Here is a 23,861-nt window from a genome sequence, read left to right as displayed (position 1 = left end):
GTCTTTATAGCGGCATGATTTATAATCCTTTGGGTATATACCCAGTAATGGGATGGCTGGGTCATATGGTACATCTAGTTCTAGATCCTTGAGGAATCACCATACTGTTTTCCATAATGGTTGAATTAGTTTACAATCCCACCAACAGTGTAAAAGTGTTCCTATTTCTCCACATCCTCTCCAGCACCTGTTGTTTCCTGACTCTTTAATGATTGCCATTCTAACTGGTGTGAGATGGTATCTCATTGTGGTTTTCATTTGCATTTCTCTGATGGCCAGTGATGATGAGCATTTTTTCATGTGTCTGTTGGCTGTATGAATGTCTTCTTTTGAGAAATGTCTGTTCATATCCTTTGCCCACTTTTTGATGGGGCTGTTTGTTTTTTTCTTGTAAATTTGTTTGAGTTCTTTGTAGATTCTGGATATTAGCTCTTTGTCAGATGAGTAGATTGCAAAAATGTTCTCCCATTCTGTAGGTTGCCTGTTCACTCTGATGGTAGTTTCTTTTGCTGTGCAGAAGCTCTTTAGTTTAATGAGATCCCATTTGTCAATTTTGGCTTTTGCTGCCGTTGCTTTTGGTGTTTTAGACATGAAGTCTTTGCCCATGCCTATGTCCTGAATGGTACTACCTAGGTTTTCCTCTAGGGTTTTTATGGTATTAGGCCTAACATTTATAGATTCAATGCCATCCCCATCAAGCTACCAATGAGTTTCTTCACAGAATTGGAAAAAACTGCTTTAAAGTTCATACGGAACCAAAAAAGAGCCCGCATCTCCAAGACAATCCTAAGTCAAAAGAACAAAGCTGGAGGCATCACGCTACCTGACTTCAAACTATACTACAAGGCTACAGTCACCAAAACAGCATGGTACTGGTACCAAAACAGAGATATAGACCAATGGAACAGAACAGAGTCCTCAGAAATAATACCACACATCTACAGCCATCTGATCTTTGACAAACCTGAGAGAAACAAGAAATGGGGAAAGGATTCCCTATTTAATAAATGGTGCTGGGAAAATTGGCTAGCCATAAGTAGAAAGCTGAAACTGGATCCTTTCCTTACTCCTTATACGAAAATTAATTCAAGATGGATTAGAGACTTAAATGTTCTGCTGCTTTTGTTGTTTACTGTGCCCTGTCCCCAGAGGTGGATTCTACAGAGACAGGCAGGTTTCCTTGAGCTGCTGTGAGCTCCACCCAGTTCGAGCTTCCCAGCGGCTTTGTTTACCTACTTAAGCCTCAGCAATGGCGGGCGCCCCTTCCCCAGCCTCGCTGCTGCCTTGCCGCGATATGGCAGACTGCTGTGCTAGCAATGAGGGAGGCTCCGTGGGCGTGGGACCCTCCCGGCCAGGTGTGGGATATAATATCCTGGTGTGCCTGTTTGCTTAAAGCGCAGTATTGGGGTGGGAGTTACCCGATTTTCCAGGTGTTGTGTGTCTCAGTTCCCATGGCTAGGAAAAGGGATTCCCTTTCCCCTTGCGCTTCCCAGATCAGGGGATGCCTCGCCCTGCTTCAGCTCTCGCTGGTCGGGCTGCAGCAGCTGACCAGCACCGATTGTCTGGCACTCCCTAGTGAGATGAACCCAGTACCTCAGTTGAAAATGCAGAAATCACCGGTCTTCTGTGTCGCTCGCGCTGGGAGTTGGAGACTGGAGTTGTTCCTATTCGGCCATCTTGCTCTGCCCCGTGTGTTTGATCATAACTAACATTTCTTTTTTTTTTTTTTTTTTTTTTTTTTTTTTTTTTTTTTGAGACGGAGTCTTGCTCTGTTACCCAGGCTGGAGTGCAGTGGCCGGATCTCAGCTCACTGCAAGCTCCGCCTCCCAGGTTCACGCCATTCTCCGGCCTCAGCCTCCCGAGTAGCTGGGACTACAGGCGCCCGCCACCTCGCCCGGCTATATAACTAACATTTCTTAAACGAGTAGCTCATCACAATTTTGTATTGCGTTACTGTGTGATGTATGAGTTTTGATTGGAGAGATGTGATATGGAGTTTGGTTGAAATGAACATACCCAGACACCCAAAAGAAATTGATGAAGTTCCTGGACTTCCAGTGGTGTGAAAGTGAGAGGAGAAGATAAAAAGAATGCAGAGTAGTACTGAAGCCAATATTCACCTTCTTCACATATTATTATTTTTTTTTTGTAGGGTATATCTGGCACTCAACTAAATGCTTAATTTGGGGGAAAGCAGGATTTATTCCAGATCTTTTTAAACTTTAAACCTGCTCCTCCACATAGACTATATTCATGGGTTCAAAGAATCAATATTGTAAAGATATCATTTTTCTCCTAATTGGTCTATAGATTTGATGCAATCTCAATCGTTATGGAAATGCACAAACTGCTACTAAAGTTTATATGGAAATTCAAAGGCCAGAAAGAGCCATGGAAATCTTGAAGAAGCAAAGAGCTAGAGGACATTGTCAGATATGAAGACTTATTATAAAGTTAAGGCAATGAAGTTTATGTGGTATTGGTACAAGAACAGACAAATAGATGAATGGAAGAAAATAAAGTCTAGAAACAGACCACTCATATACTGTCACATGATTTCTGATAAAATTGATTATGCAGTGGCATGGGAGAGAAGGTGATCTTTTAAATAAATGGTCTTGGATTATTTAAATATCCAAATGATAAAACAGTGAATCTTTACTGCTACCCCCACACCAACCACAAAAATAAATTTCAGATAGATAGTAGATATAAATGCAAAAGTAGAGAAAAGAAGAAAACGTAGGATACAATTTTTATGACTTTTGAGAAAGCAAAACATTCTTTAAAAGGACCATAAAGAAAATAAATGACAATTAGATAAAATTGTTATCCTCCCATCCTGAAGTAATTCTACAAGTCCCACTTCAGCGGGGGAAGGGGACATTTGAGATGGACCAAAAGATATTGTTTCATTTACTAAACAAACACTAATTTTTTTTCTTTCTACCTTAAGACTCATTTTATAAGGCCATCAATCTATAATAGAAAAGATCAAAGCTTCCTTTACTAGTGATATAAATAGTGAATATAGAATGAATTTCTCTTCTAATATAGATTTATAATTAATATTAGGGAGCAATTTTTAAAAGGTCATTTTTCCAAATAAATTTCTCCAATAGAGGGATCACAGAGCAAAGAGGTAATACCTTCTTTCTTCCCACTCCACACCCCTTGCAGTATTTCATTAAAGACCTTTGCAAATAGCAAGTATCACATCAGCACATTATGATATTCCACAGATTATTAATTACTTGACTGACTGATGGCACTACATTTCATGTTAGGAACCTTGCTAAATGGAGATCACTTTGGAATAGAAATAAAACATCTCACATTATGATCTGAATCAAGAGGAAAGATTAATTCTATATAAGCAATTCTCAATAGCATCCATCACATGAAATGAGGTAAGCATATTCAGTTCTAGGCATTTCAAGAGTTGAGAAGTTCTGTGGAAAGAAGATCTCAAAATATTAACTCCCAAAGAAGCATGGAAATGAGCCAAGCAAAGGGCAGTCCGAGCAGTAGCCCTGTGTTCTCTTTTTGCTCTGTGATGTTCACCAATACACAGGTGGCAGACGTCACCTGAAGTGGCCTGGAGACTGCCAGAAAAGGTTACTCCTGAGTAAATGAAACTGTGATCTATTCTTTTTTACTCTGCAGATGTGTGTCAGGATGAATTTGTGCCCCAAAGGGAGAAATCAGAGCATCAGCACTGAAGTCATTTCCTAGAGAGACGTCAGCACACCCCACAGAGAACCCTTCCTCCCTAACAGGCACAGTTGCTGACGTCACACATCCTACCTTGCTGATTCCAAAAGGGCCTGGCAGAATCAGAAAATTCAGGTTGCAAAAGACACACACACACAAACACGAGAAGTGTTCTGCAGCCAATCGCATGGAAGTATTCAGACTTAATGGTACTGAGCTACATTATTAAAAACTACCTACAAGGATTGCTCTTTTGTCTCTTTGGAAAGGAAGGAGGCATAATGCCTGAAGAAAGAAAAAAACAATGTATATTATCAATACTAAAAAAAAATTGTCAAAAGGCCATTTTCCCAATATAATTAGCCCCCCACCCCACCCAAATGTACCTGCTATAGTGACAGATGCCATAAAATGACAGCTTCTACGTTGTCCATCTGACTTTGTCAGATCTTGGATTAAGTTAACCCCTTCTAGGTTTCTTTATATGAAAAATTAACATGTAAAGTATTTGGTTTTTGCCTGATTCAAAGGCTCTAGAACATTTAAAACTTGGCTGATTACTTTCTCTTCTGCCAGCTCAGTGTATTATGCAGTAGCATGCTAATACCCAATTGTACTTAACCTTGGTTAAGGACTAATTGATTGGCTTTAAAATGACTTCAACTTTTATTTTAAAAGTGCACAAGTACAAAATATTTGTGGCCATTACTGAGAGAGTTTTGATGGATTTATTTTTGTAGAGCAGAGCCAAAAAAAAAATGTATTGAAAAATGAACCACTTATTAATCTAAAAATTATTTTTTCCTTTAATAAAAGAAAAATCAGCCATTCATAGGAGATTCACGCATAACTGACTATGTGTTAAATACTCTAAACAGGCTTATAATATTAATAATATATTTAGAGATTTTAGCACAATTAGAAACACATGACACCTCCCTTTTCCTTTAAGTATCTCCCACAACTCAACTCCCAAATGAACTCACAGAGAGGAAGACAATTTGTCAGTTCTGACATATTTGGGAATAAAGATACCTTTGGGAAACAAAGACTATGAAGCTAACACGTCAATATGTATCTTTGGAAGACAATTCTGCAATGGATTTAGCAAAACACATTAAGATTCTGGCATTGCCAGTTATAAGCAGACGTGAGTGGAAAGTGGCTTTTTTGTTTTGTCTGATCAGTGTACCTTGTAGTGGTCATCAGGCTTCCAATCTCGCCTTCCTGTTACTGTCTCCCTCTGTGCTTTTCTTGATTAAATGAAGCTGGCTACAGTCTGATGGGCTGTGTAGATTAATTCAAGATATGTGTGGAATCAACCTGGCAAACCTGATAAAAGCAGCTTCCAAGAGTGGAAATGGAACAAAGGCATGAATAATAACATGGGGGATTTGCAAAGGACAAAAATATGGGCTGCCATTTGATAGTGACAGTAATTACTTAAGTAAATGTCAAAACACTTGAAAGAAACAAGAGAAAGACACGTCATGAATATTTAAAGCTGAAACATGCCATTCTATTGATGTGCCATTTGGAAAGAGATCTTTCTCATGTTCACTCAGTTAGTATGTTTTGAAAATGGTGTACAGCCTATCTGTCTTTACACTAGGCAAACTGAATTATAATTAATATAAAATCCACAGGCATTTTCATCCAATCACTTAGTGCCTCATTTCTCAAAGTACTATCTGTGACTAGCAGATTCTCAGACCCAAATGACCTGTCCATTGTTGAAAATGGGGTGTTGAAGTCCCCATCATTATTTTATTGCAGTATCACTCCCGTTAGGTCTGATAATATTTGATTTATATATCTGGGCCCCCCAGTGTTGGATGCATGTATATACATATACATATTCACAGCTGTTATATCTTCTTTTTAAATTGATCCTTTTATCATTATATAATCACCTTCTTTATATCTTTTTACATTTTTTGACTTAAAGTCTATTTTATCTGATATACAGATGACTACTCCTGTTCGGTTTTGGTTTCTATTTTCATAGAATATCTTTCTCCATTCCTTCATTTTCAGTCTATATTTGTTTTTAACAGTTAGGTGAGTCTCTTGTAGGCAGCATATAGTTGGGTCTTGTTTTTTAATTTATTCAGTCACTCTATATCTTTTGGGTTGGAGAATTCAACCTGTTTACATTCAAGGTTGTTACTGATAGGCAGCGACTTACTCTTTCCATTTTGTTTATTGTTTTCTGGTTGTTTTATAGACCCTTTGTTTCTTTGTTTCTCTCTTGTTTATCTCTGGGTTTGGGGGTTTTCTGTGGTGCTAAGCTTTGTTTTCTTTTTCTTTCTTATTTGTGCATCTGCTGTAATTTCTTTCTTTGTGGCTGCTATGGAACTAACATAACTACACACTATCATCATAGTTATAATAGACTATTCTAAGCTGATAGCAACTTAACTTTGGTCACATAAAAATTATCTTGAGTTTTCCCTCTCCCTCACGATTTATATTTTTGTTGCCTTAATTTACTTCTTTATCTATTGTGTGTTTCTTATATATTAATTGTAGCTGTTGTTGTTTTGACCATTTGGACTTCAAACCTTCATAATAGAGGATTGAGAGATTTACATAGCACCAGCACATCACTGGAGTATTCTGAGTTTGATTTATGAATTTACCTCTACTGGTCAGTTTTTTACTTTCATATGTTTTCATTTTATTCCAGGTATAGCACCCCCATAAAAATTTCCTGTAAGGCTGGTTTAGTGGTGATAAATAAAATCAGAGATGAAGAAGAAGACATTACAACTGATACCACAGAAATACAAAGGATCACTAGAGACTTTGTGTGAACAGAAGTATGCCAACAAATTTGATAATATACAAGAAATGGATTATTTCCTGGACACATGCAATTTGCTAAGATTAAATTATAAAGAAATAGAAAATCTGAAGACAGCAATGAAAAAATTGAATCAGTAACAAAAAAAGTATCTCATTAAAGGAAAGCCTACAACCTGATGGGTTCATTGCTGAATTCTACCAAACATTGAAAGAACTAACACCAATTATCCTCAAACTATTCTAGAAAATTGAAGAGAAGGGAATACTTCCAAATTCATTTTATAAAGACAGAATTACCCTGATTCCAAAACCAGACAAGGACAAAACAACAAAAAACTACAAGCCAATATTTTTGGTGAACATAGGTGCAAAATTTCTCAACAAAATGCTAGCAAACTGAATCCAACAGCATATTAGACAGATCACTATGTTCAAGTGAGATTTATTCTAGGGATGAAAATATAGTTTAACATACATGAATCAATAAATGTGAGATACCACATTAACAGAAAGAAAGACAAGAAGTGTACGATCGTTTCAATAGATGCAGAAAAAAGCATTTGAGAAAATTCAGCATCACTTCATGATTAACAACTCTCAACAAATTAAGTATGGAAGGTATGAACCTCAGAATGATAAAGGTCACATATGACAAACACACAGCTAACATCATACTGAATGGGGAAATACTAAAACTTTTTCTCTAAGATCAATAATCAGACAAGAATGACCACTGTCACCACTTCTATTCAACAAAGCACTGGAAGTTCTAGAAGCAGTTGGGCAAGAGAAAGAAATACATGACATCCAAATTGTAAAGAAGCCAAATTGTTCATTTGCAAATGACATAGTCTTATATATAGAAAACCTTAAAGATTCCACCAAAATCTGCTAGAACTAATAAACAAATTTAGCAAAGTCGAAGATGCAAAAGGAACATACAAAATCAGTAGTGTTTTCAAATGTTAATAGTTAACTATGTGAAAAAGAAATCAAGAAAATAATTCCTTTCATAGGAGCTACAAAAAAGATACTGAGGGAAAAACTTAACCAAGGAGGTGAAAGATCTCTACACTGAAACTATAAAACTTTGATAAAAGAAATTGCAAGGGACACAAATAAATGAAAAGATACCTGGTGCTCATGGATTGGAATAACTACTATTTTTTAAATGTCCTATTATCCAAAGTAATCTACACATCTAATGAAATCTCTGTCAAAATACCAATGACATTCTTCATAGAAATAAAAATATTCTAAAATTCATATGTAACCACAAGGGATCTCAGATAGCCAAAGCAATCCTGAGCAAAAAGAACAAAGCTGGAGGCATCACACTACCTGACTTCAAAATATAGTAACCAAAACATCATGGTACTGGCATAAAAACAGACACATAGACTGATGGAAAAGAATAGACAACCCAGCAATAAATTTACACACCTACAGCCAACCGATTTTTGACAAAGGTGCCAAGAACACACGTTAGAGAAGACAGTCTCTTCAATAAGTAGTACTGGGAAAATGGGATATTCACATGCAGAAGAAAAAACTATATCCCTACCTCTCACCATACACAAAATTCATCTCAAAATAGATTAAAGACTTAAATGAAAAACCCCAAACTATGAAACTGCTAGGAGAAAACACAGGGAAAATGCATTGTGACACCGTGCTAGGTAAAGATTTTTGAAATAAGACCTCAAAAGCACAGGCAACAAAAGCAAAAATACACAAATGGGATTGTCTCAAACTAAAAAGCACCTACATATCAAAGGAAAACATTAACAGAGAGAAGAGACAATGAATGAAATGAGATAAAATATTTGCAAACTACATATTTGACAAGGGTTAATATGCAAAATATATAAGGAACTTAAACAACTCAAGAGCAAAACAACAACAAGAAGTAACCTGATCTTTTTAAATGGGCAAAAGACCTTAATAGACATTTCTTAAAACAAGACCATACAAATGTCCAACAGGTGGCATATGAAAAAATGCTCAACATCACTAATTATCAGGGAAATGCAAATCAAAACCACAATGAGATACCACCTCACTTCAGTTAGAGTGCTTATTATCAAAAAGACAAAAAGAAAAGAAGTGTTGGCAAAAATACAGAGAAAGGGGAATCTGCACACTTTTGGTAGGAGTATAGACTAGTACAGCCATTATGGAAAACAGTATGGAGTTTCCTCAAAAAATTAAAAATAGAACTGCCATATCCAGCAATCCCACTACTGGGTACCTTTCCAAAGGAAATGAAATCAATATGTCACAGAGATATCTGCATTCCTATGTTTATTGCAGCACTACTCACAACAGCCAAGATATGGAATCAATCTAAGTGTCCAACAACAGACAACTGGATAAAGAAAATGTGATCTGTATACAAAATGGAACACTGTTCAGCCTTAAGAATAAAATCCTATCATTTGCAACAACATCGGTGAACCTGGAGGCCAGACACAGAAAGACAAATACTGCATGATCTTTGTCATGTGGAATTGTTTTAAGTTGATATTACAGAAGCAGAGAGTAGAATCATGGTTACTAGAGATTGGGGAGGGGAGGAAGAATGGGAGGATAGGGAGAAGCTGGTCAATCAGTACAAAGTTACAATTAGATAGGAGGAATAAAATCTGGTGTTATGTTGCACAGTAGGGTGACTATGGTTAGTTGTAAAATATTGTATATTACAAAATAGCTAGAAGAGAGTCTTTTGAATGTTCTCAACACAAACTCATGAGATAAATTATAAATGTATAAGGTGATGGATTCAAAAAATACCTTGATTAGATCATTATACAACATAGATATGCATCAAAACATCATATTGTACCCCATAAATATACACAATGATAGCTGTGAATTTAAAAAATTGTTAGGTACACCTAAAGAAGAAAATTTAGACTCTGCCATAGTACACATTGTCATTTGTGGGAATGGGAAGTACTGGTTTAAATAAAAACCTTTTACAACTTTGAAAAAAAATTAAAAATAAAAATAAATAAATAAATAAAAAATAATAAATTTTTAAAAATAGAATCTCAGACCCAAAGCCCAATGTACTGAATCAGAACCTACATTTTAACAAGATCCCCAGGTGGTCTGTGTGTGTTAAATTTTGAGATGCCTTGTATCAGAACATTTTTAAACAATGTTTTCAGTGATTGGATGTTCCAATATTCTGCACTTAGAATACTTTACTGGATAGTGAAAGGGCTGCTGTTGCCCCAGAGAATACAACTATTAATGATTTTCTAACCTACCTGGTCTGTTCATGAATCATTGTGTGGGACCCTGAACCATCCAGTCATGGTAACTTATAAGAAAGTTCCTGGAGAATATATAATTCCACAGAGATTCACAGATTAGGTTTCAAGTAGAAAAGACTGCAAATTATTAGTTCATTAGGCATAAAATCCCTGCCCCCAATCCCTTTATTTCCTTAAAACATTTGTGTAATACTTTCTTTTGTGAGTGTATAGTATTTTCTTGAAGCCATTTAGAGCCCAGGTGCTGATGGGGAAGGTTATCAAAATATCTGTGACCTCAAACAAGAGGCTGAATCAAATCAGTACCAAGAAAAGTGAAATGTGGTTAGAATTGCTGACTATTAGAGCTGGCAATCACCTTAGAAATAAACTAGCACACCACCACCCTATTTTTACCATGCATAAAATAAAACCCTATATGGTGAAATGACATTCTCAAGGCTTCACAAATAATTGATGATGGAGCTAGAATTACAGGCCCAGTCTTATGAATCAAATCAGTGTTATTTCTCTGCTCAACATGCATGTATGTGATAAGCGTGGTGACTGAGTCATGCAAATGCAAAAAGCCTTTAGCTTTTCCTGTCTCCAATGGCATCATCCAGTGCATTCAATAATGTCTTTACCTGCTCATTTGGAAACAGTTATTTTAAAATGAATTTCAAAAGCAGTGTCCAAAAATAAAAAGTGGGTGTAGCCCTTAAAAAATAGAACTGTTTCAAAAAGAGCCAGGTGCCTGTTTGAGTGGTTAATGCATAATCTTAAGCATCTGATTGAAGTTAGCATTTATAATAATTATGTGTACCAATGGAAGCTTTTTTGGAAGAAAAGAAGAGGTGGTTTGAGTAAATTACTTTCTCAACTTAAGACCTGGAAAGTCACAATGAGGCCTGTTATTTTTTCGCCTGCCAAGTGGAAAAGAGAATGTAAAGAAGTTAGAAGGGCAAGCAAGTCCTCTCCCTTGAGCATACACAAGAGTGTATATACTGAATACTCAGCTAGCAGAGTGAGATGAGAAAGCCAATTTGCTGCTCCAAAACCTCAGAGGAAAGCCTAACTGTAAGAAAAGGCTCATAGTGAATTGCTTTATTCAACTTCGGACGATAAACTGGGGTTGAATTAAGCAAGATTATAGTTAAGTTTAGTGTTAAATTTGGTACTGCTTTCCCCTAATCACCAATGAGTATTTCATTTCTTTTCTTTACTTTTTTTTTTTTTTTTTTTTCGAGACAGAGTCTCACTCTGTTGCCCAGGCTAGAATGCAGCGGCATGATCTCGGCTCACTGCAACCTCTGCCTCCCAGGTTCTAGCGATTCTTGTGCCTCAGCTCCCTGAGTAGCTGAGAGTACAAGTGCGTGCCACCACGCCTGGCTAAGTTTTGTATTTGTATTAGAGACAAGGTTTTGCCATGTTGGCTGGTCTTGAACTACTGACTTCAGATGATCTACCAGCCTCAGCCTACCAAAGTGCTGGAATTCTAGGTGTGAGCCACCGTGCCTGGCCACCAATGAGTATTTCATTAGTGTGTTTTATCCCCTTAAAATATTTTATGTTTTAAATGAACACATTAAGTAAGTTATGTGCTAATCTATTATGTCAGTTGTCCTCAATAAGAGCAAGTCCTAACCATGTCAACGAGGAACTGTTTTTATGCACCTAGTGGTACTTACTTAAAATACGCAAAGGAATAATTAACCCTTATATTAGATGTATATTTTTTGTAATAATATATTAAAAGGAAACTCTATTTACTTCAGTTTGGATTGAGAGACTGAAGAACAAAACAAAACTTGGTAAAATTTCCCACATTCCAGACTTAGGAGCTAGGCTACTTTTGCAGGACTTAAAGAGGAGGAATCTGAAATTCTCAGTGAGTTTTATTCTCTCAGAGATCTTGACCATCAGGTATTGGTGTTATACTTCTGATTTGGTCTTCACAAGTTAATTTATCATTCCTGGAAATGTAATATGTAACCCAGTCAGTTTTAATCAGGTGTGTACATCGGAATCAACTATGGAGTGATTTGGTTTGGTTGCTCTGCATAGAGAGCCAGACATCTATTTGTCTTTTGAGAAAATACCACACTAGCTCTGAAATCAACTTCAGTAGAGAACCACCACCTTAATCCAATGGAATGAAACTCTAATTGCAGTTTTTCTGGGAATATATGAAAGAGGATGTCTTCATAGCATTTCTCAAATTATACAGTGTCATCTATTACCGTTATCAAATGGACAAGAGGTTGTGGTGGATGGTTAAATAATGGCCTCCAATGAATCACATCTCCCAGAAGTCTTGCCCTATGTAATACTCTTCCATATAGTCTCTGGACTTGCCCATGTGCCTTGATTCAGTCAATAGAACACCAGCAGATATGATTCAAGCAGAGGTTTGATACGTGGTTGTGCATTGGGGTTTGCCCTCCTAGAACCCCGAGACCCTGCTATGGAGAAGCTGCCACGAAAGACTATGTGAAGAGAGAGGCCCAGCTATCCAAGCAGAGCCACCAGTTGACTGCTGTCAGCTCAAGTGAGAGCAATAGCCAACCCACAGAATTGTGAGGAGTAATAAGTCATTGCTGTTCAAAGCCATCTTATTTCGGGATGGTTTGTTATGCAGCAAATGGATAACTGAAAACCAATGTAGGAAAATTTTTCACTACATCCTTTCCAAGAAGGAACTAACAAGCAAATAAAGAAAGATGTCAGTTTTAATATTGATCTTAGAGAAGAAACATAAGGTACCTGAACTTTGAGTAAATTTATAACTCTGCATAATGGATTCCCAAAGAATCAATGAACAAAAGACACACAGACACACACACACAACTCTCATTCAGGGATTTTCCTTAGTTTCAACTTTTTAGTGGCTATACAAGTCTCCAACTTCCAGCCTTGTATAAGATCATACAAAATTTCCGTCTTGAATGTTTTTAGTATAAAAAGGCTCCCAAATCTAATTGAACATGTGTGTGGGTGTGTGTGCAAACATTCACAGAGGTCAAGTGATTTACTAAGGCCACTTAACTAATTAACAGTAGAACTGTTTGTATCTCAAGTCTGATAATTTTAAATTAAACCTTCCCTCTAACAGTCATGCTTCTTAAACTGCTATATATATATTTTCAAAGATATTCGGGCAGAGTACAAAGGGATATGGAAAACCACAGGAAAACCATGGTATATTTTTCTAGTATGTTAATTTGATTTCATGAAATTTAATTTCTAAAATTATTTTAAATTAAGCTAATATAAATATATTGTGTGAATGTAGTACTCATAGAAGTTTGAATTCACAAAATAATAAGTGCTCTAGTTCTCTGAGAGCAGAATATTGTTTTGGCCACAGTTGGTACTTTGGTGGAATATTTTAGAAGCAATACATTAAGCTGATATTCCTCTGCCTCTGGTGATCTCTTATCATCAAGGAAAATAAAAGAATGCCATGAGGAGAGTGTTGGGGTCCGTGCCGGGGGTGGTGGAGAATGAAAGAACACACAAAAGACAAAGACACACAGAGAACATGGCGGCCGCGCTCAGAGCCTCCGCCTCACTTTATTTATACCCCATAAACCCCACGTCAGCAGAAAGAATGCAATGCAAAACAAACTTTCTTTTCCCAGATGTAACCTTCTACTCAGTTCCTTGCTTCTATGCTCTTCCTTATCTGCCCGCCTTCTTGGCGCCTACGGGAGTTCATTAAAAGTTCAATTGGAGATGCTGTCCTTGAGCCCTATCTATTCTCAGCATACTGTTTTCAAAGGCCCCTGCAGAGAGACATTGGAATTGTGAGCTTTTCCTTTACAAGTCACTTTTCCATGAAGCATGCATGGAGGGGAGGGAAGTGAAGACACAAAACAGTTGGATAATCTATGAGCAACACCTTGTATCAGAAATCATAAGTCACCACCTATTAAATACCCAAATTTGTACAAAGCACCCAAAAGAGATCAGTGGTTTTCACACCTAGAGATTCTGATGTAATTAGACTTGGGTGGGACATAAACATCCGTAATTTTTCAAAGCCCCCCTGCCAAGTCTTTTTCTTACCAGAGGGCACCATTTTTGTGATTATGCTAGATACTGAAATTAAGAGACCTTCAATTCATTTGTTGTCTTAACTAGGGTTCGCAATATTATCCAGATTTATTTTAAAATTCTTCAAGTCTTGAGAACACACAAGGTGATAGGGGAAGATGTAGTCTCTTTTTTGTTAAGAATGTCTTTATACTAATATCAGGTCAGATTTGAAAGTCAATACGTTTATTTTTTATGACCTGTCTTAAATATCAGCTATATTTTGAAACTGCCCAGATTGTCAGTTTCTCAATTCTGTTTTGTATAATGCCTTCAATGTTATCTCTCTAATAAACACACATTGTATAGTGACTGCCCTTCTCACAAATGAGAAATGGCTGTCTATTTATTAAGAATGTCCCAAACTTCTTGGTCCAAAGTTCATAATGGTCAAAATATTCTTCAAATCAAATTCCAGTGGCCCAACATACCAGTCTTCTGTTGTTAGTTCTAAACTATGGACCTTACTTCCACTATCCATGGCTTTATACAAATTTTCCTTCTTTCCCTTCTCTTGCTTCTCATGCTTCAAAGACCTAGGCAATGCCACCATCTCCGTGAAAACATCTATGACACTAATGAGAATGAATAGTTCTCCTACCTTCCCAGTATTGATTTGCACCACAATTAGCATTTGCTTCACTACGATTTTCATTATAGGTATCTGAGTCTGCCTTTCCCACTAGAGGATAACAAGAGCAAGAAAAATAAAAAGACAATGAACAAGAATGTTTACTGGCCACTTATTTTTTGTCAATTACTAAGCTAAGTGCTTTCCATATTTCATACTTTTAATTCTCACAACAACCCTACAAGAGAGGTTCTATCATTAACTCCATTTTACAGATGTAGAACCAAAGGCTAAGAGAGTTTAAACAACTCACTTAAAGTCAAACAAACAAGGATATTACAGCTGTAATTCAGATCTGTCTTAGATTAGGATCCAAACTTTTAGCCACTGTGTTAGCCTACTTGTAGTCAGAGACAGTATGTAATTATTTGTGTATCCATCACCATCTCACAAAATCTAAGATAATTCTTTAGTCATAGGAACTCTAAAAGGTTTATCAAATTGTAGATTTTAAAAGAGGTAAAATTTACTCCATGGTAGCATAAAACACAACTTTTTATCACAAATTTATCACATGTGTTGTGTGTTTCATACAGTGTGTTATTCTGGTTGGCATGAGAATGACAGATGAATAAATTTTCAGTAAAGGTATATAATGGGCACAATGAAGTCTGGTGTGGGGGGGTATAGGGTCTTTGGAGACACTATTAGATGGTTTTGTATAAATTCTTCCTTCCCACAGGCCATATTTAGATAGGAGTTTAGTTAAATAGGCTAAGGGACCATGTATATTTATGAAGGACAAACAGTGGGGTCATCCTCTGTTTGGAAAACTCAATTATCCATGTTTAATGTTACCCCCATGAGTACAACAAGCTGACCCTAATTGGAATTGCTAAGGTTTCCACATTGGCATTCAAAACATGCTGGGTGTATGAAATATCTACCATCACTCTGAGGGAATCAAACTCAGTAGAGAAAATTTACTAGATACTGGACATATTGTGGTCCCTTCTGCATGAGGAGTTTGAATAATCCATCTGTCACTTATAGTCATGACAATGAACCATGACACCTATAAGTGCCAGATGTGCTAATTTAGGATGAGAGGTGTAATTACTACTGAATGCTGCCATGAGGAGGAACAGAGGACTTTAGAATAAGTTTTAGGAGCAGAAAATTATCTGAAATCAAGCTATTTACTGTGTTTGTGTTCACAAACGAACCACCTGAACAGAAGCAGAATTTACTTTTATGGCTCCTTAGTACCCTACAGCTAAATTCCCCTAAGACCACAGAAGTAAACTCTCTAGGTTAGTGATGTCCAATACAATGGCCTCTAACCACATGAGACTTAGATATTTGGAATGTGGATAGTCTGAATGGAGATGCACCACAAGTATAATATACCAGATTTCAAAGACTTTGTATGAAAAAACAATGTAAACTATCTCATTGTGTTTTATATTGATTATAAATTGAAATAATAATATTTTGACTGTATTGTGTTAAACTGTCAAAGTTACTTTAGCTTGTTTTTTACATTTTTTTTCATGTGAGTACTAGAATATTTAAATTTTCTATGTGGTTCACATTAGTTCACATTATATTTCTATTGAACAGCTATGGTCTAGATAAAAGGATCTGACTCCAGCATCATATTGCTTAGGTTTTAATCCTGGCTTCCTCACGTACTGGCTGTGTATCCTTGGGAAAATTACTGAGCTTCTCTGTGCCTCAAGTTTCTTCATCTTAAGTGGCAATAAGAATAATACTACCTCTTAAGGTTTCTAGGAGGATGAAATAAAATTGTGCATATGAAGTGCTCCACGTTTGGCTCAGGGTGAAAGTTAAATAAAGGTTAGGAAGTTTTAAGCTTTCAGGAGTAGCTTAGACACTGATTTTCCTTCTGTTCAGAACACTTTAGCAGTTTCCCTTTGTCCACAAGACTCTAAGCACTTCAGCATGGCTAAACAGAGGTATCTACAGAAGCTGACCCCAGCCCAGCTCTCCAGTATCACATGACCCACCTTGAAATTAAGCTCTTGCATCCACTGTAGCATCCTCAACACAGTATGTTCTCGGTTGCTTGTGCAGTTTTGATCTTGTTAGTTCTTCCTCACAGATCTTTTCTTGATCTCTTTCTCTGCCTGCAAAACTCCTAACATCTGGGGAGGAGTCACTTCCTTTGCAAAGCTTCTCCTGGTTCACACTCTCATGTAGCAGCCTTGAAAAGGTACACATTATTCAAATGTAACTTATATATATGTCTGTTATTGTAAATGTCAAACTGTATCATAGACATTCACCAGCCAATCTCCCTCATTCAAGTGTGATTTTCTTGAGGGTAATAACCACATTTTTCTTGTGTGTGTGCCCAGCACCTAGCACAGCTCTTGAAGCACAGTATATGTGCAGTAAAGATTTGCTGAACTCATAACACAATCTTGAGCTGATCTTTTGGTGCAGAGGGCAATTCTCCGCTGGCATGGTTTATGGATTCCTGAATTTCCCTCTGTCTCCCTAACATATCTCATTTTGCTCTCCACATTTCCCAGCTACCATGCTCTTTGTGACTAACCCTAACCAATGCAACTTGAGTAGGAATGTTGTTCACCTCTAGTCCCAGGAAATTAAGAACAGGTTACCTGTCCAGTCCTCTTTCACTCTTAGGTCAACACACTTAGAAGCAAAGAACTTCAAGATGCCAGACTGCAAAACAAAAGTCACTAATTTCTGGGTCAGCAATTGGGAGAAAGGCAGGCAGAAGAAGCCTCCTAGCCCACATTAGATTGTGCCCTGCATGAGGTGTTTGCCTTTGCTATGCCAGACCACTGAATTTGGAGGTTTGTTACTACAGCAGAGCTTTGCATATCCTCACTAATAAATCCACTATGGTAAATATAATTAGAAAACATTTTTCCCCGTGATATTCTTTCGATTGCAAATGCTCCTGAGACGAGGAATAACACATGAAACAAATCTGCTCTGATCACAGATTTTTCTCCTTCCCAGATAAATCCAATTAACAGAAGATGTCTTAGAATTTAATGGGGGCAGAAAGAGGATCTCTGTGGGTAGAGGGTTGGGGAAAAAAGCAGGGATGGTAGTTTTGGTATGCAGGACTCCAGAGACAGTCCTCACCTAATTCAATGGCTTAAAATTGTACCAAAGGAAAATAACTCATAACCCAAAAGGAATTAGTATGCACACACCAGGATTACTCAGACATGTGGTGCTGCCTCCTATTTTACTTTATGGTAGGTAAAGTTGAGCAGTTGTATAAATAGAAATGACTGGAGCCTTTACGTCTAATAGCAGAATTCATTTTTTATTTCTTTTTTGGCCTCTTGATAAAAGTAAGGATAAAGCCTTTTTTAGAAAGCTTTTATTTTGGATCTGTTAGGCTGTTCTGCTCTAAAATGTCATCAATATTCTTTAAGGTATCAAAACTAATTTTAGCAAAAAGCCCCAGGAGTTGACTGTTGCTGGTCTGATAATGGATATCAATTTTTCAAACTGAAAGCAACTAAGAGCCTCTAAAAAAACCCATAAACCAACCAGACTTTCCTTCTTAAACAATGGGCTCTGTGCTTTTATCACTCACAGTTGTATCTCTTGTTATAAGCTACAAGGGCTATAGCTGAACCATGGCAATGATATAATCCCTTTCATCTGGGACTTCTCACACTCCCCAATTCATTTGATCCTCTGGCCAGAGGAGGCTATAACAACAAAACCAAATCAAGATTCAAATTTTGACTCCAACAAGCCATATTGACATATGTGTATGTACACGTGCATTTATGAGCTGTCTTTATTTTCTATGCCTTTCCATTTTATGCAAACTATTTTCCCAACATAGTTGTGTAGTAACAAATTTGGCCTTGCCCAAAGACAAGGTCTGGTCTTTGTCTTGTTTCTGGGGGGTGATCTCTGGATGCTTGTAATATTATACCTTATAGGAGCATCTTTGTTTGTCTGTCACCTTGAATCATACTGTAACAACCTTGAATCAACCTGAGACAACTAACTTGTAGAATATTGCAAGTCACTGAACTTCTCTGTGCCTCAGTTTCATCATCTATTATATTATAATACTGGATAGTTTAATAAAGTGATTTAGAGTGGGGTCTGGTCACACCTGTATAGTGTTAAGGTGGAAGCTAGCCATCCCAGAAAGACCAACAATGTTAATTAAGTTGTGGGCTTTGGGTCATGTGGTATCAATTGACCTGGAGATCAAGATCAACCATGTGGGCAATCACCCAATCAGCCATGCCTGCAATATAGAGCCCCAGGAAAAACCACCCACGACTCGGAGACTGGACACTGAAGCTTGGGTGAGCTTCCCTGACTGGCAAAACTCTGTGCATATTGATACCTGGAAAGTAACATGTCCTAACTCCACGGGGAGAGGACAATGGAAGCTTTATGTTTGGAACACTCCTGAACTCTGCCCTCTGCACTTCTTTGCTTGGCTGATTTTAATGCGAATTCTTTCCCTTTGGCAAACCATAACTGTGAGTATAATAGCTTTCAGTGAGTTCCGTGAGTTCTGCTAGTGAATTATCAAAACTGGATAGTGGTCTTAGGAAACTTCCCGAACATGCAGTTGGTGACATAAGTAACTTCAGGCCAGGCATGGTGGCTCACACCTGTAATCCCAGCACTTTGGGAGGCTGAGGCAGGTGGATCACTTGAGGTCAGGAGTTCGAGACCAGGCTGGCCAATATGATGAATCCCCGTCTCTACTAAAAATATGAAAATTAGCCATGCATGGTGGCACACACTTGTAATCCCAGCTACTTGGAAGGCTGAGGTGGGAGAATTGCTTGAACCTGGGAGGCAGAGGTTGCAATAAGCCAAGATTGTGTCACTGCACTCCAGCCTGGGCAACAGAGTGAGATTCCATCTCAAAGAGAAAAAAAAGAAATGTTATAGTTTGTCCTAAACACCTGACAGTGGTAAAATATAATTGGCAAAGGATTTGGAGGCAGATAATCCAGGTTTAAAGTCAGGTTCTGTGACTTACCAGTTGTGTGAATATGCAAAATTTATTTATTCTTTTTGTTCCTCAATGTCATCATTTATGAAACAATAATGTCTATACACAAAAGGACTGCTGCAAAAATTAAGATCATGCATATGAAATGTTTAAAAATTATAAAATTTTATATGTTATACAAATGTGTCCTTTTTTGCCTCTGAAATTATTCCACGTGAAACCATGCTCTCTAGCATCGTTTGTCACTATATCAAAACTATTTTTTCCTAAACATAAACTGTTTTCAAATTATTAGTGTTACTGGCAATATCTTTAATCTCATATCTTATTTCAAACTTGTAATACACTTATAATAAAATAATACTAATCATATATTGCAATGATAGAGCACAAAACCCCAGCTATGATGAGATGGATAATCCAGTAAAATTGGGTATTCAGATTACAGACATTAGAGGGAAACCACAAAGCTGTTAAGAACATCTTAAACGTGTGTAGTTCTCTCCAGATTTAAAGTTTTTCAAGTATACATTTTTCCTATCCCCATAATTTGCTGAAATTGCCAGGAATTTACTATTACCTCATTTTGTAGCAATCTGAAACTGAAAGGGAGTACATGGACCAATGTTTCAGTTATTAATTAAACAAATATTTGTTTGGCAATAACTGTTATTAATGCACTACCGTAGGAAATAAGCAGACAAAAACTTTGCTCTCGTTAAACTTACATTTTAGGGATTCTGACTTTGTAAGTTTGCCATGTAGCTAAACATCATAGAAGTGTCTGAGACAGATTTGAATGTGGCTTTTCTGGAAACTAGTTTAGTGCATTTTCTTTCCTATCATTAAGCTTTAACATATAGTTAATAGAGTTGATCTCCCTCCCACATGTTGGTTAGACCATACCTTTCATTTGTAGTTTAACTTACAAAATGTAAAACTGTCTTTTATGGTCATTTCTGACAAGAAACGAACAAGTACAAAAAAGATTGGATATATTCACAAATCCCATCGTATAGTAAATTTTTAAAAATATAACTTTTTAAACTAAGGAAAACACCTATTGAATTGTTTTTGGTCCTAAATTAGCAGATATATATACAACCTTCCAAAGTTAGAAGTTTTTTAGAGATAAAGAAAAAAGAAAAATAAATGTGGAGTTATTGCTCATTTGGAACTAAATTAGGAACTTGGGAACTTGTGGTAATAAACCATTCATTTGTCACATGGCATCATGCAAGGCTTTGTGGAGATATAAAAGTAATTAAGAAAATTATGGATTCTGATATTAATAACATTATAGTCTAGCTGAAGACATATATTTTTCCAAATTATACATTCTTTTCAATTTTCTAAAATGCATTTAGTCTTTAGGTCTTCAACCAAATACATACATATCCAAATAATTAAAGTACAAATTCACCCTTTCAGCAATTATTTATGGAGCATCTATTATGTGCCAGAAATGGTGCTGGGTACTAGGAATACAACAGTGTGTGAATCAGGAGTAGCCTCTACCTTCTTGAGTTCCATAGTGTAAAATAGTAAGTAAGACAGAAAATCCCCTACAAATGGAAGAAGAGTGCAGGAGTGAGCAGGTGAATGGGTTGAGGGTTGAGAGGAGATGGGTGTGGGGACGTGGTGTGAGGAGAAAGCAGTAAGTGTGAAGGTATAGAGGCACGAGTGCATTCAAGACAACTCAGAAGGGCGAAGCATAAAAGGCAAGAGGGAAATGTGAAGCAAAACAGGAAGGTTGCAGCCAGATCATGGAAGGCTTCATGAGTTGAGTTAAGGCATCTGACCTTTGTCGTAAGGGATTTAGGAACCATAAAAGAGTTTTAAAGAATGAGTGCTGTGACCATATTTGTGATTATGTAACTAGAGAATGAACTGTATTGGAGGGAATCAGAACTTCAGGGAGGGTACCAGTTAGGAGGCCACGACAGGCCCCATTCACACACACACACACACCCAAAAAGAAAAAAAAAAAAAAAAAGAAGGAAAAAATATCATGACCTGAACCAGGATAGTTGGAGAGAAGATAAACTTGAGAGACATGTAAGCAGAAAACTACACAGAACTTGAAAATCAATTGAATGAAAAGATGAAAAGCAAGGCCATTTCAGTTGGGTAGATGGTGGTTCCTTTACAGAAATACAAAACACTGGAAGAGAAGTTTGTGTGTGTGTGTGTGTGTGTGTGTGTCTAAATTTGATGACTTAATTGTGGACTTAAATTTGAGACATCCATGGAGAGACAGAGATGATGAAATGACCAATGGAAGTATGCTAACTTGTAGCTCACATGAGATGCATTAAATTGTTTTCAAACTACCCAAAGAAAGTAGTGTATCTAGTAAACAAACTAAAGTATTCCATATTCCTTCATCACTTGGGTTATTTGTTCTCTACCTTCTTCCTGTTCTGATAATTGATACAAATAATTAATCAAAATTAATAGGCAGTAGGAATATTCTCTTGGATGTGTATTTATTATTTTCCTTTCGTGAGTGTCAATGTGGATTTAATGTCTTCCACAGACTCAACTGGTCCCAACTTAGTGTTGCCTACTTTTTGGTGTTTAATTTATACAAACCTGGCTGAGAGGAAACATTTTAAGGCCACCATCTCCAGACATTTAAAAATATATCCTTGCTTTTCCACAAGAGGAAATTCCAGGTTCATTCTGAGTTCTCTTTTGCCATAGAAATCAACATCTGGGTACCAGGGATAGCACATTGTATAATTTCACAAGAGAACTCAAAGCAGAGTGAGGTAACATAAGAACTTCAAACCACTGACATGGGGCAGAAAAAGTACCTTTTCTCCAAAGTCCAAGTATTCAGGTTTCTTTTTTACTTTGCTCTAACATGTTTATTAATCTATTTTAGGTATTCCTTCCAGTACTTTCTGGTATATCATGCCATATTTTGTCACAACGAACAATGCTCTCAATTTATATTATCGCTCCATTTTTAGAAGTCTTTTTCTTCCTTTTGCTGAAGCATCATGGAATTGGCAGCAACGTATTAAAGTTTAGATCAAAGGTAAGCAAACCACTGCCTATTAGCAAAATCCAGCCCATTTTCTGATTCTTAAATACAATTTTATTGGAACACAAACATGTGTATTTGTATACTGTCTAATGCTGCTTTGGCAGTATAATGCCAGAGTGGTTGTGATAGAGGCTGCATGACCTACAAAGCCTAAAATGTTTACTGTCTGGCCCTTTACAGAAAAAAATTGCCATTCTTTGATCGGAATGATCTCCCTTGTCTATACCTGTCGCTAACCAATTTTCTGAAAAAGGAAATCCCAACATTCTTCCAAGGGAACACCAAGGAATACAGAGACACAGGCTACCCAGTATTTCAGCGAGACTCCCATAAATCTGCCAGCAATATCAAAGAATGGGACAATATAGATAATTGTAAACCTTGAACAGTTTTTCCCAAAGCTCTTCTTTAACTTTTTATTGTTATGAGTCCTAGCATCATAACTTATTATTTATCATAGGCATCTTAATGTTAAACTGCAACTTTTTAAAGGCATATATATACACACACACACACACACACACATATATATATATAAATAAAATACTACTACATATTATATATAATACTATTAATAAAATTAATTATATGTCTGATTGATTCTATTCCAGTTCCTCATCTGCAACCTCCCTTGTGTCCATGCCTTTTACCATGTGATTTTGCAGTTTTTCTCACTAAAGAGACTGTATTTTCCCATCTCTTTTATCTGTGTTGACTGCAACATGCTCCAGCTAGTAGAATGCGGTGAAGGTGATGGTGTGCTACTTCTGCGGTTCTGCAGAGGCCTTTTACTTTTCTGCTCTTTCCCTTGTATTGCTTCCTCTGCCATAAAATATACTCAGGAGGATAAAATACACATATAAGATATTTGAGTTGCCCCACTTACCTAAGCCATGCTCAGCCGAGATCAAACAAGAGTGAGCAATATCCACACATGTTAATGAGCTCAACCAAGAACAGCAGAGATGCCTCAACCAACCGCTCTAGATGTGTAAACAATAAACGCTTGATGTTTTATGCTACTGAAGGGTTTGTTTGTCATAAAGCAATATTGTGGCAATGAATAGCTGACACAAAATATATTAAAATGACTTATCTCAGTCCTGTGCCAGTCTATCTTTTCAAAAACTAAGAATGTTAGACAATATAACCAAATTGATACTAGGAAATCTGAGACACTTATAAAATTTAACCTCAAGAGCTCAAATAAATACTATCTATGAATTGTTTGACTTCTACAAGGGCCAAATCAGAAGATATTAGCACATTTGGATTATAACACATTTCATTTGCAATTCTGTAATCACATTATATTTGCATATCCTAAAATCCCCATACAAGTAGTTC

The sequence above is a fragment of the Theropithecus gelada genome, chromosome X (genome assembly GCF_003255815.1).
Source record: "Theropithecus gelada isolate Dixy chromosome X, Tgel_1.0, whole genome shotgun sequence".
Taxonomy (NCBI): Eukaryota; Metazoa; Chordata; class Mammalia; order Primates; family Cercopithecidae; genus Theropithecus; species Theropithecus gelada.
The sequence above is the reverse complement of the archived record's forward strand: the minus strand, read 5'-3'. Positions refer to the sequence as shown.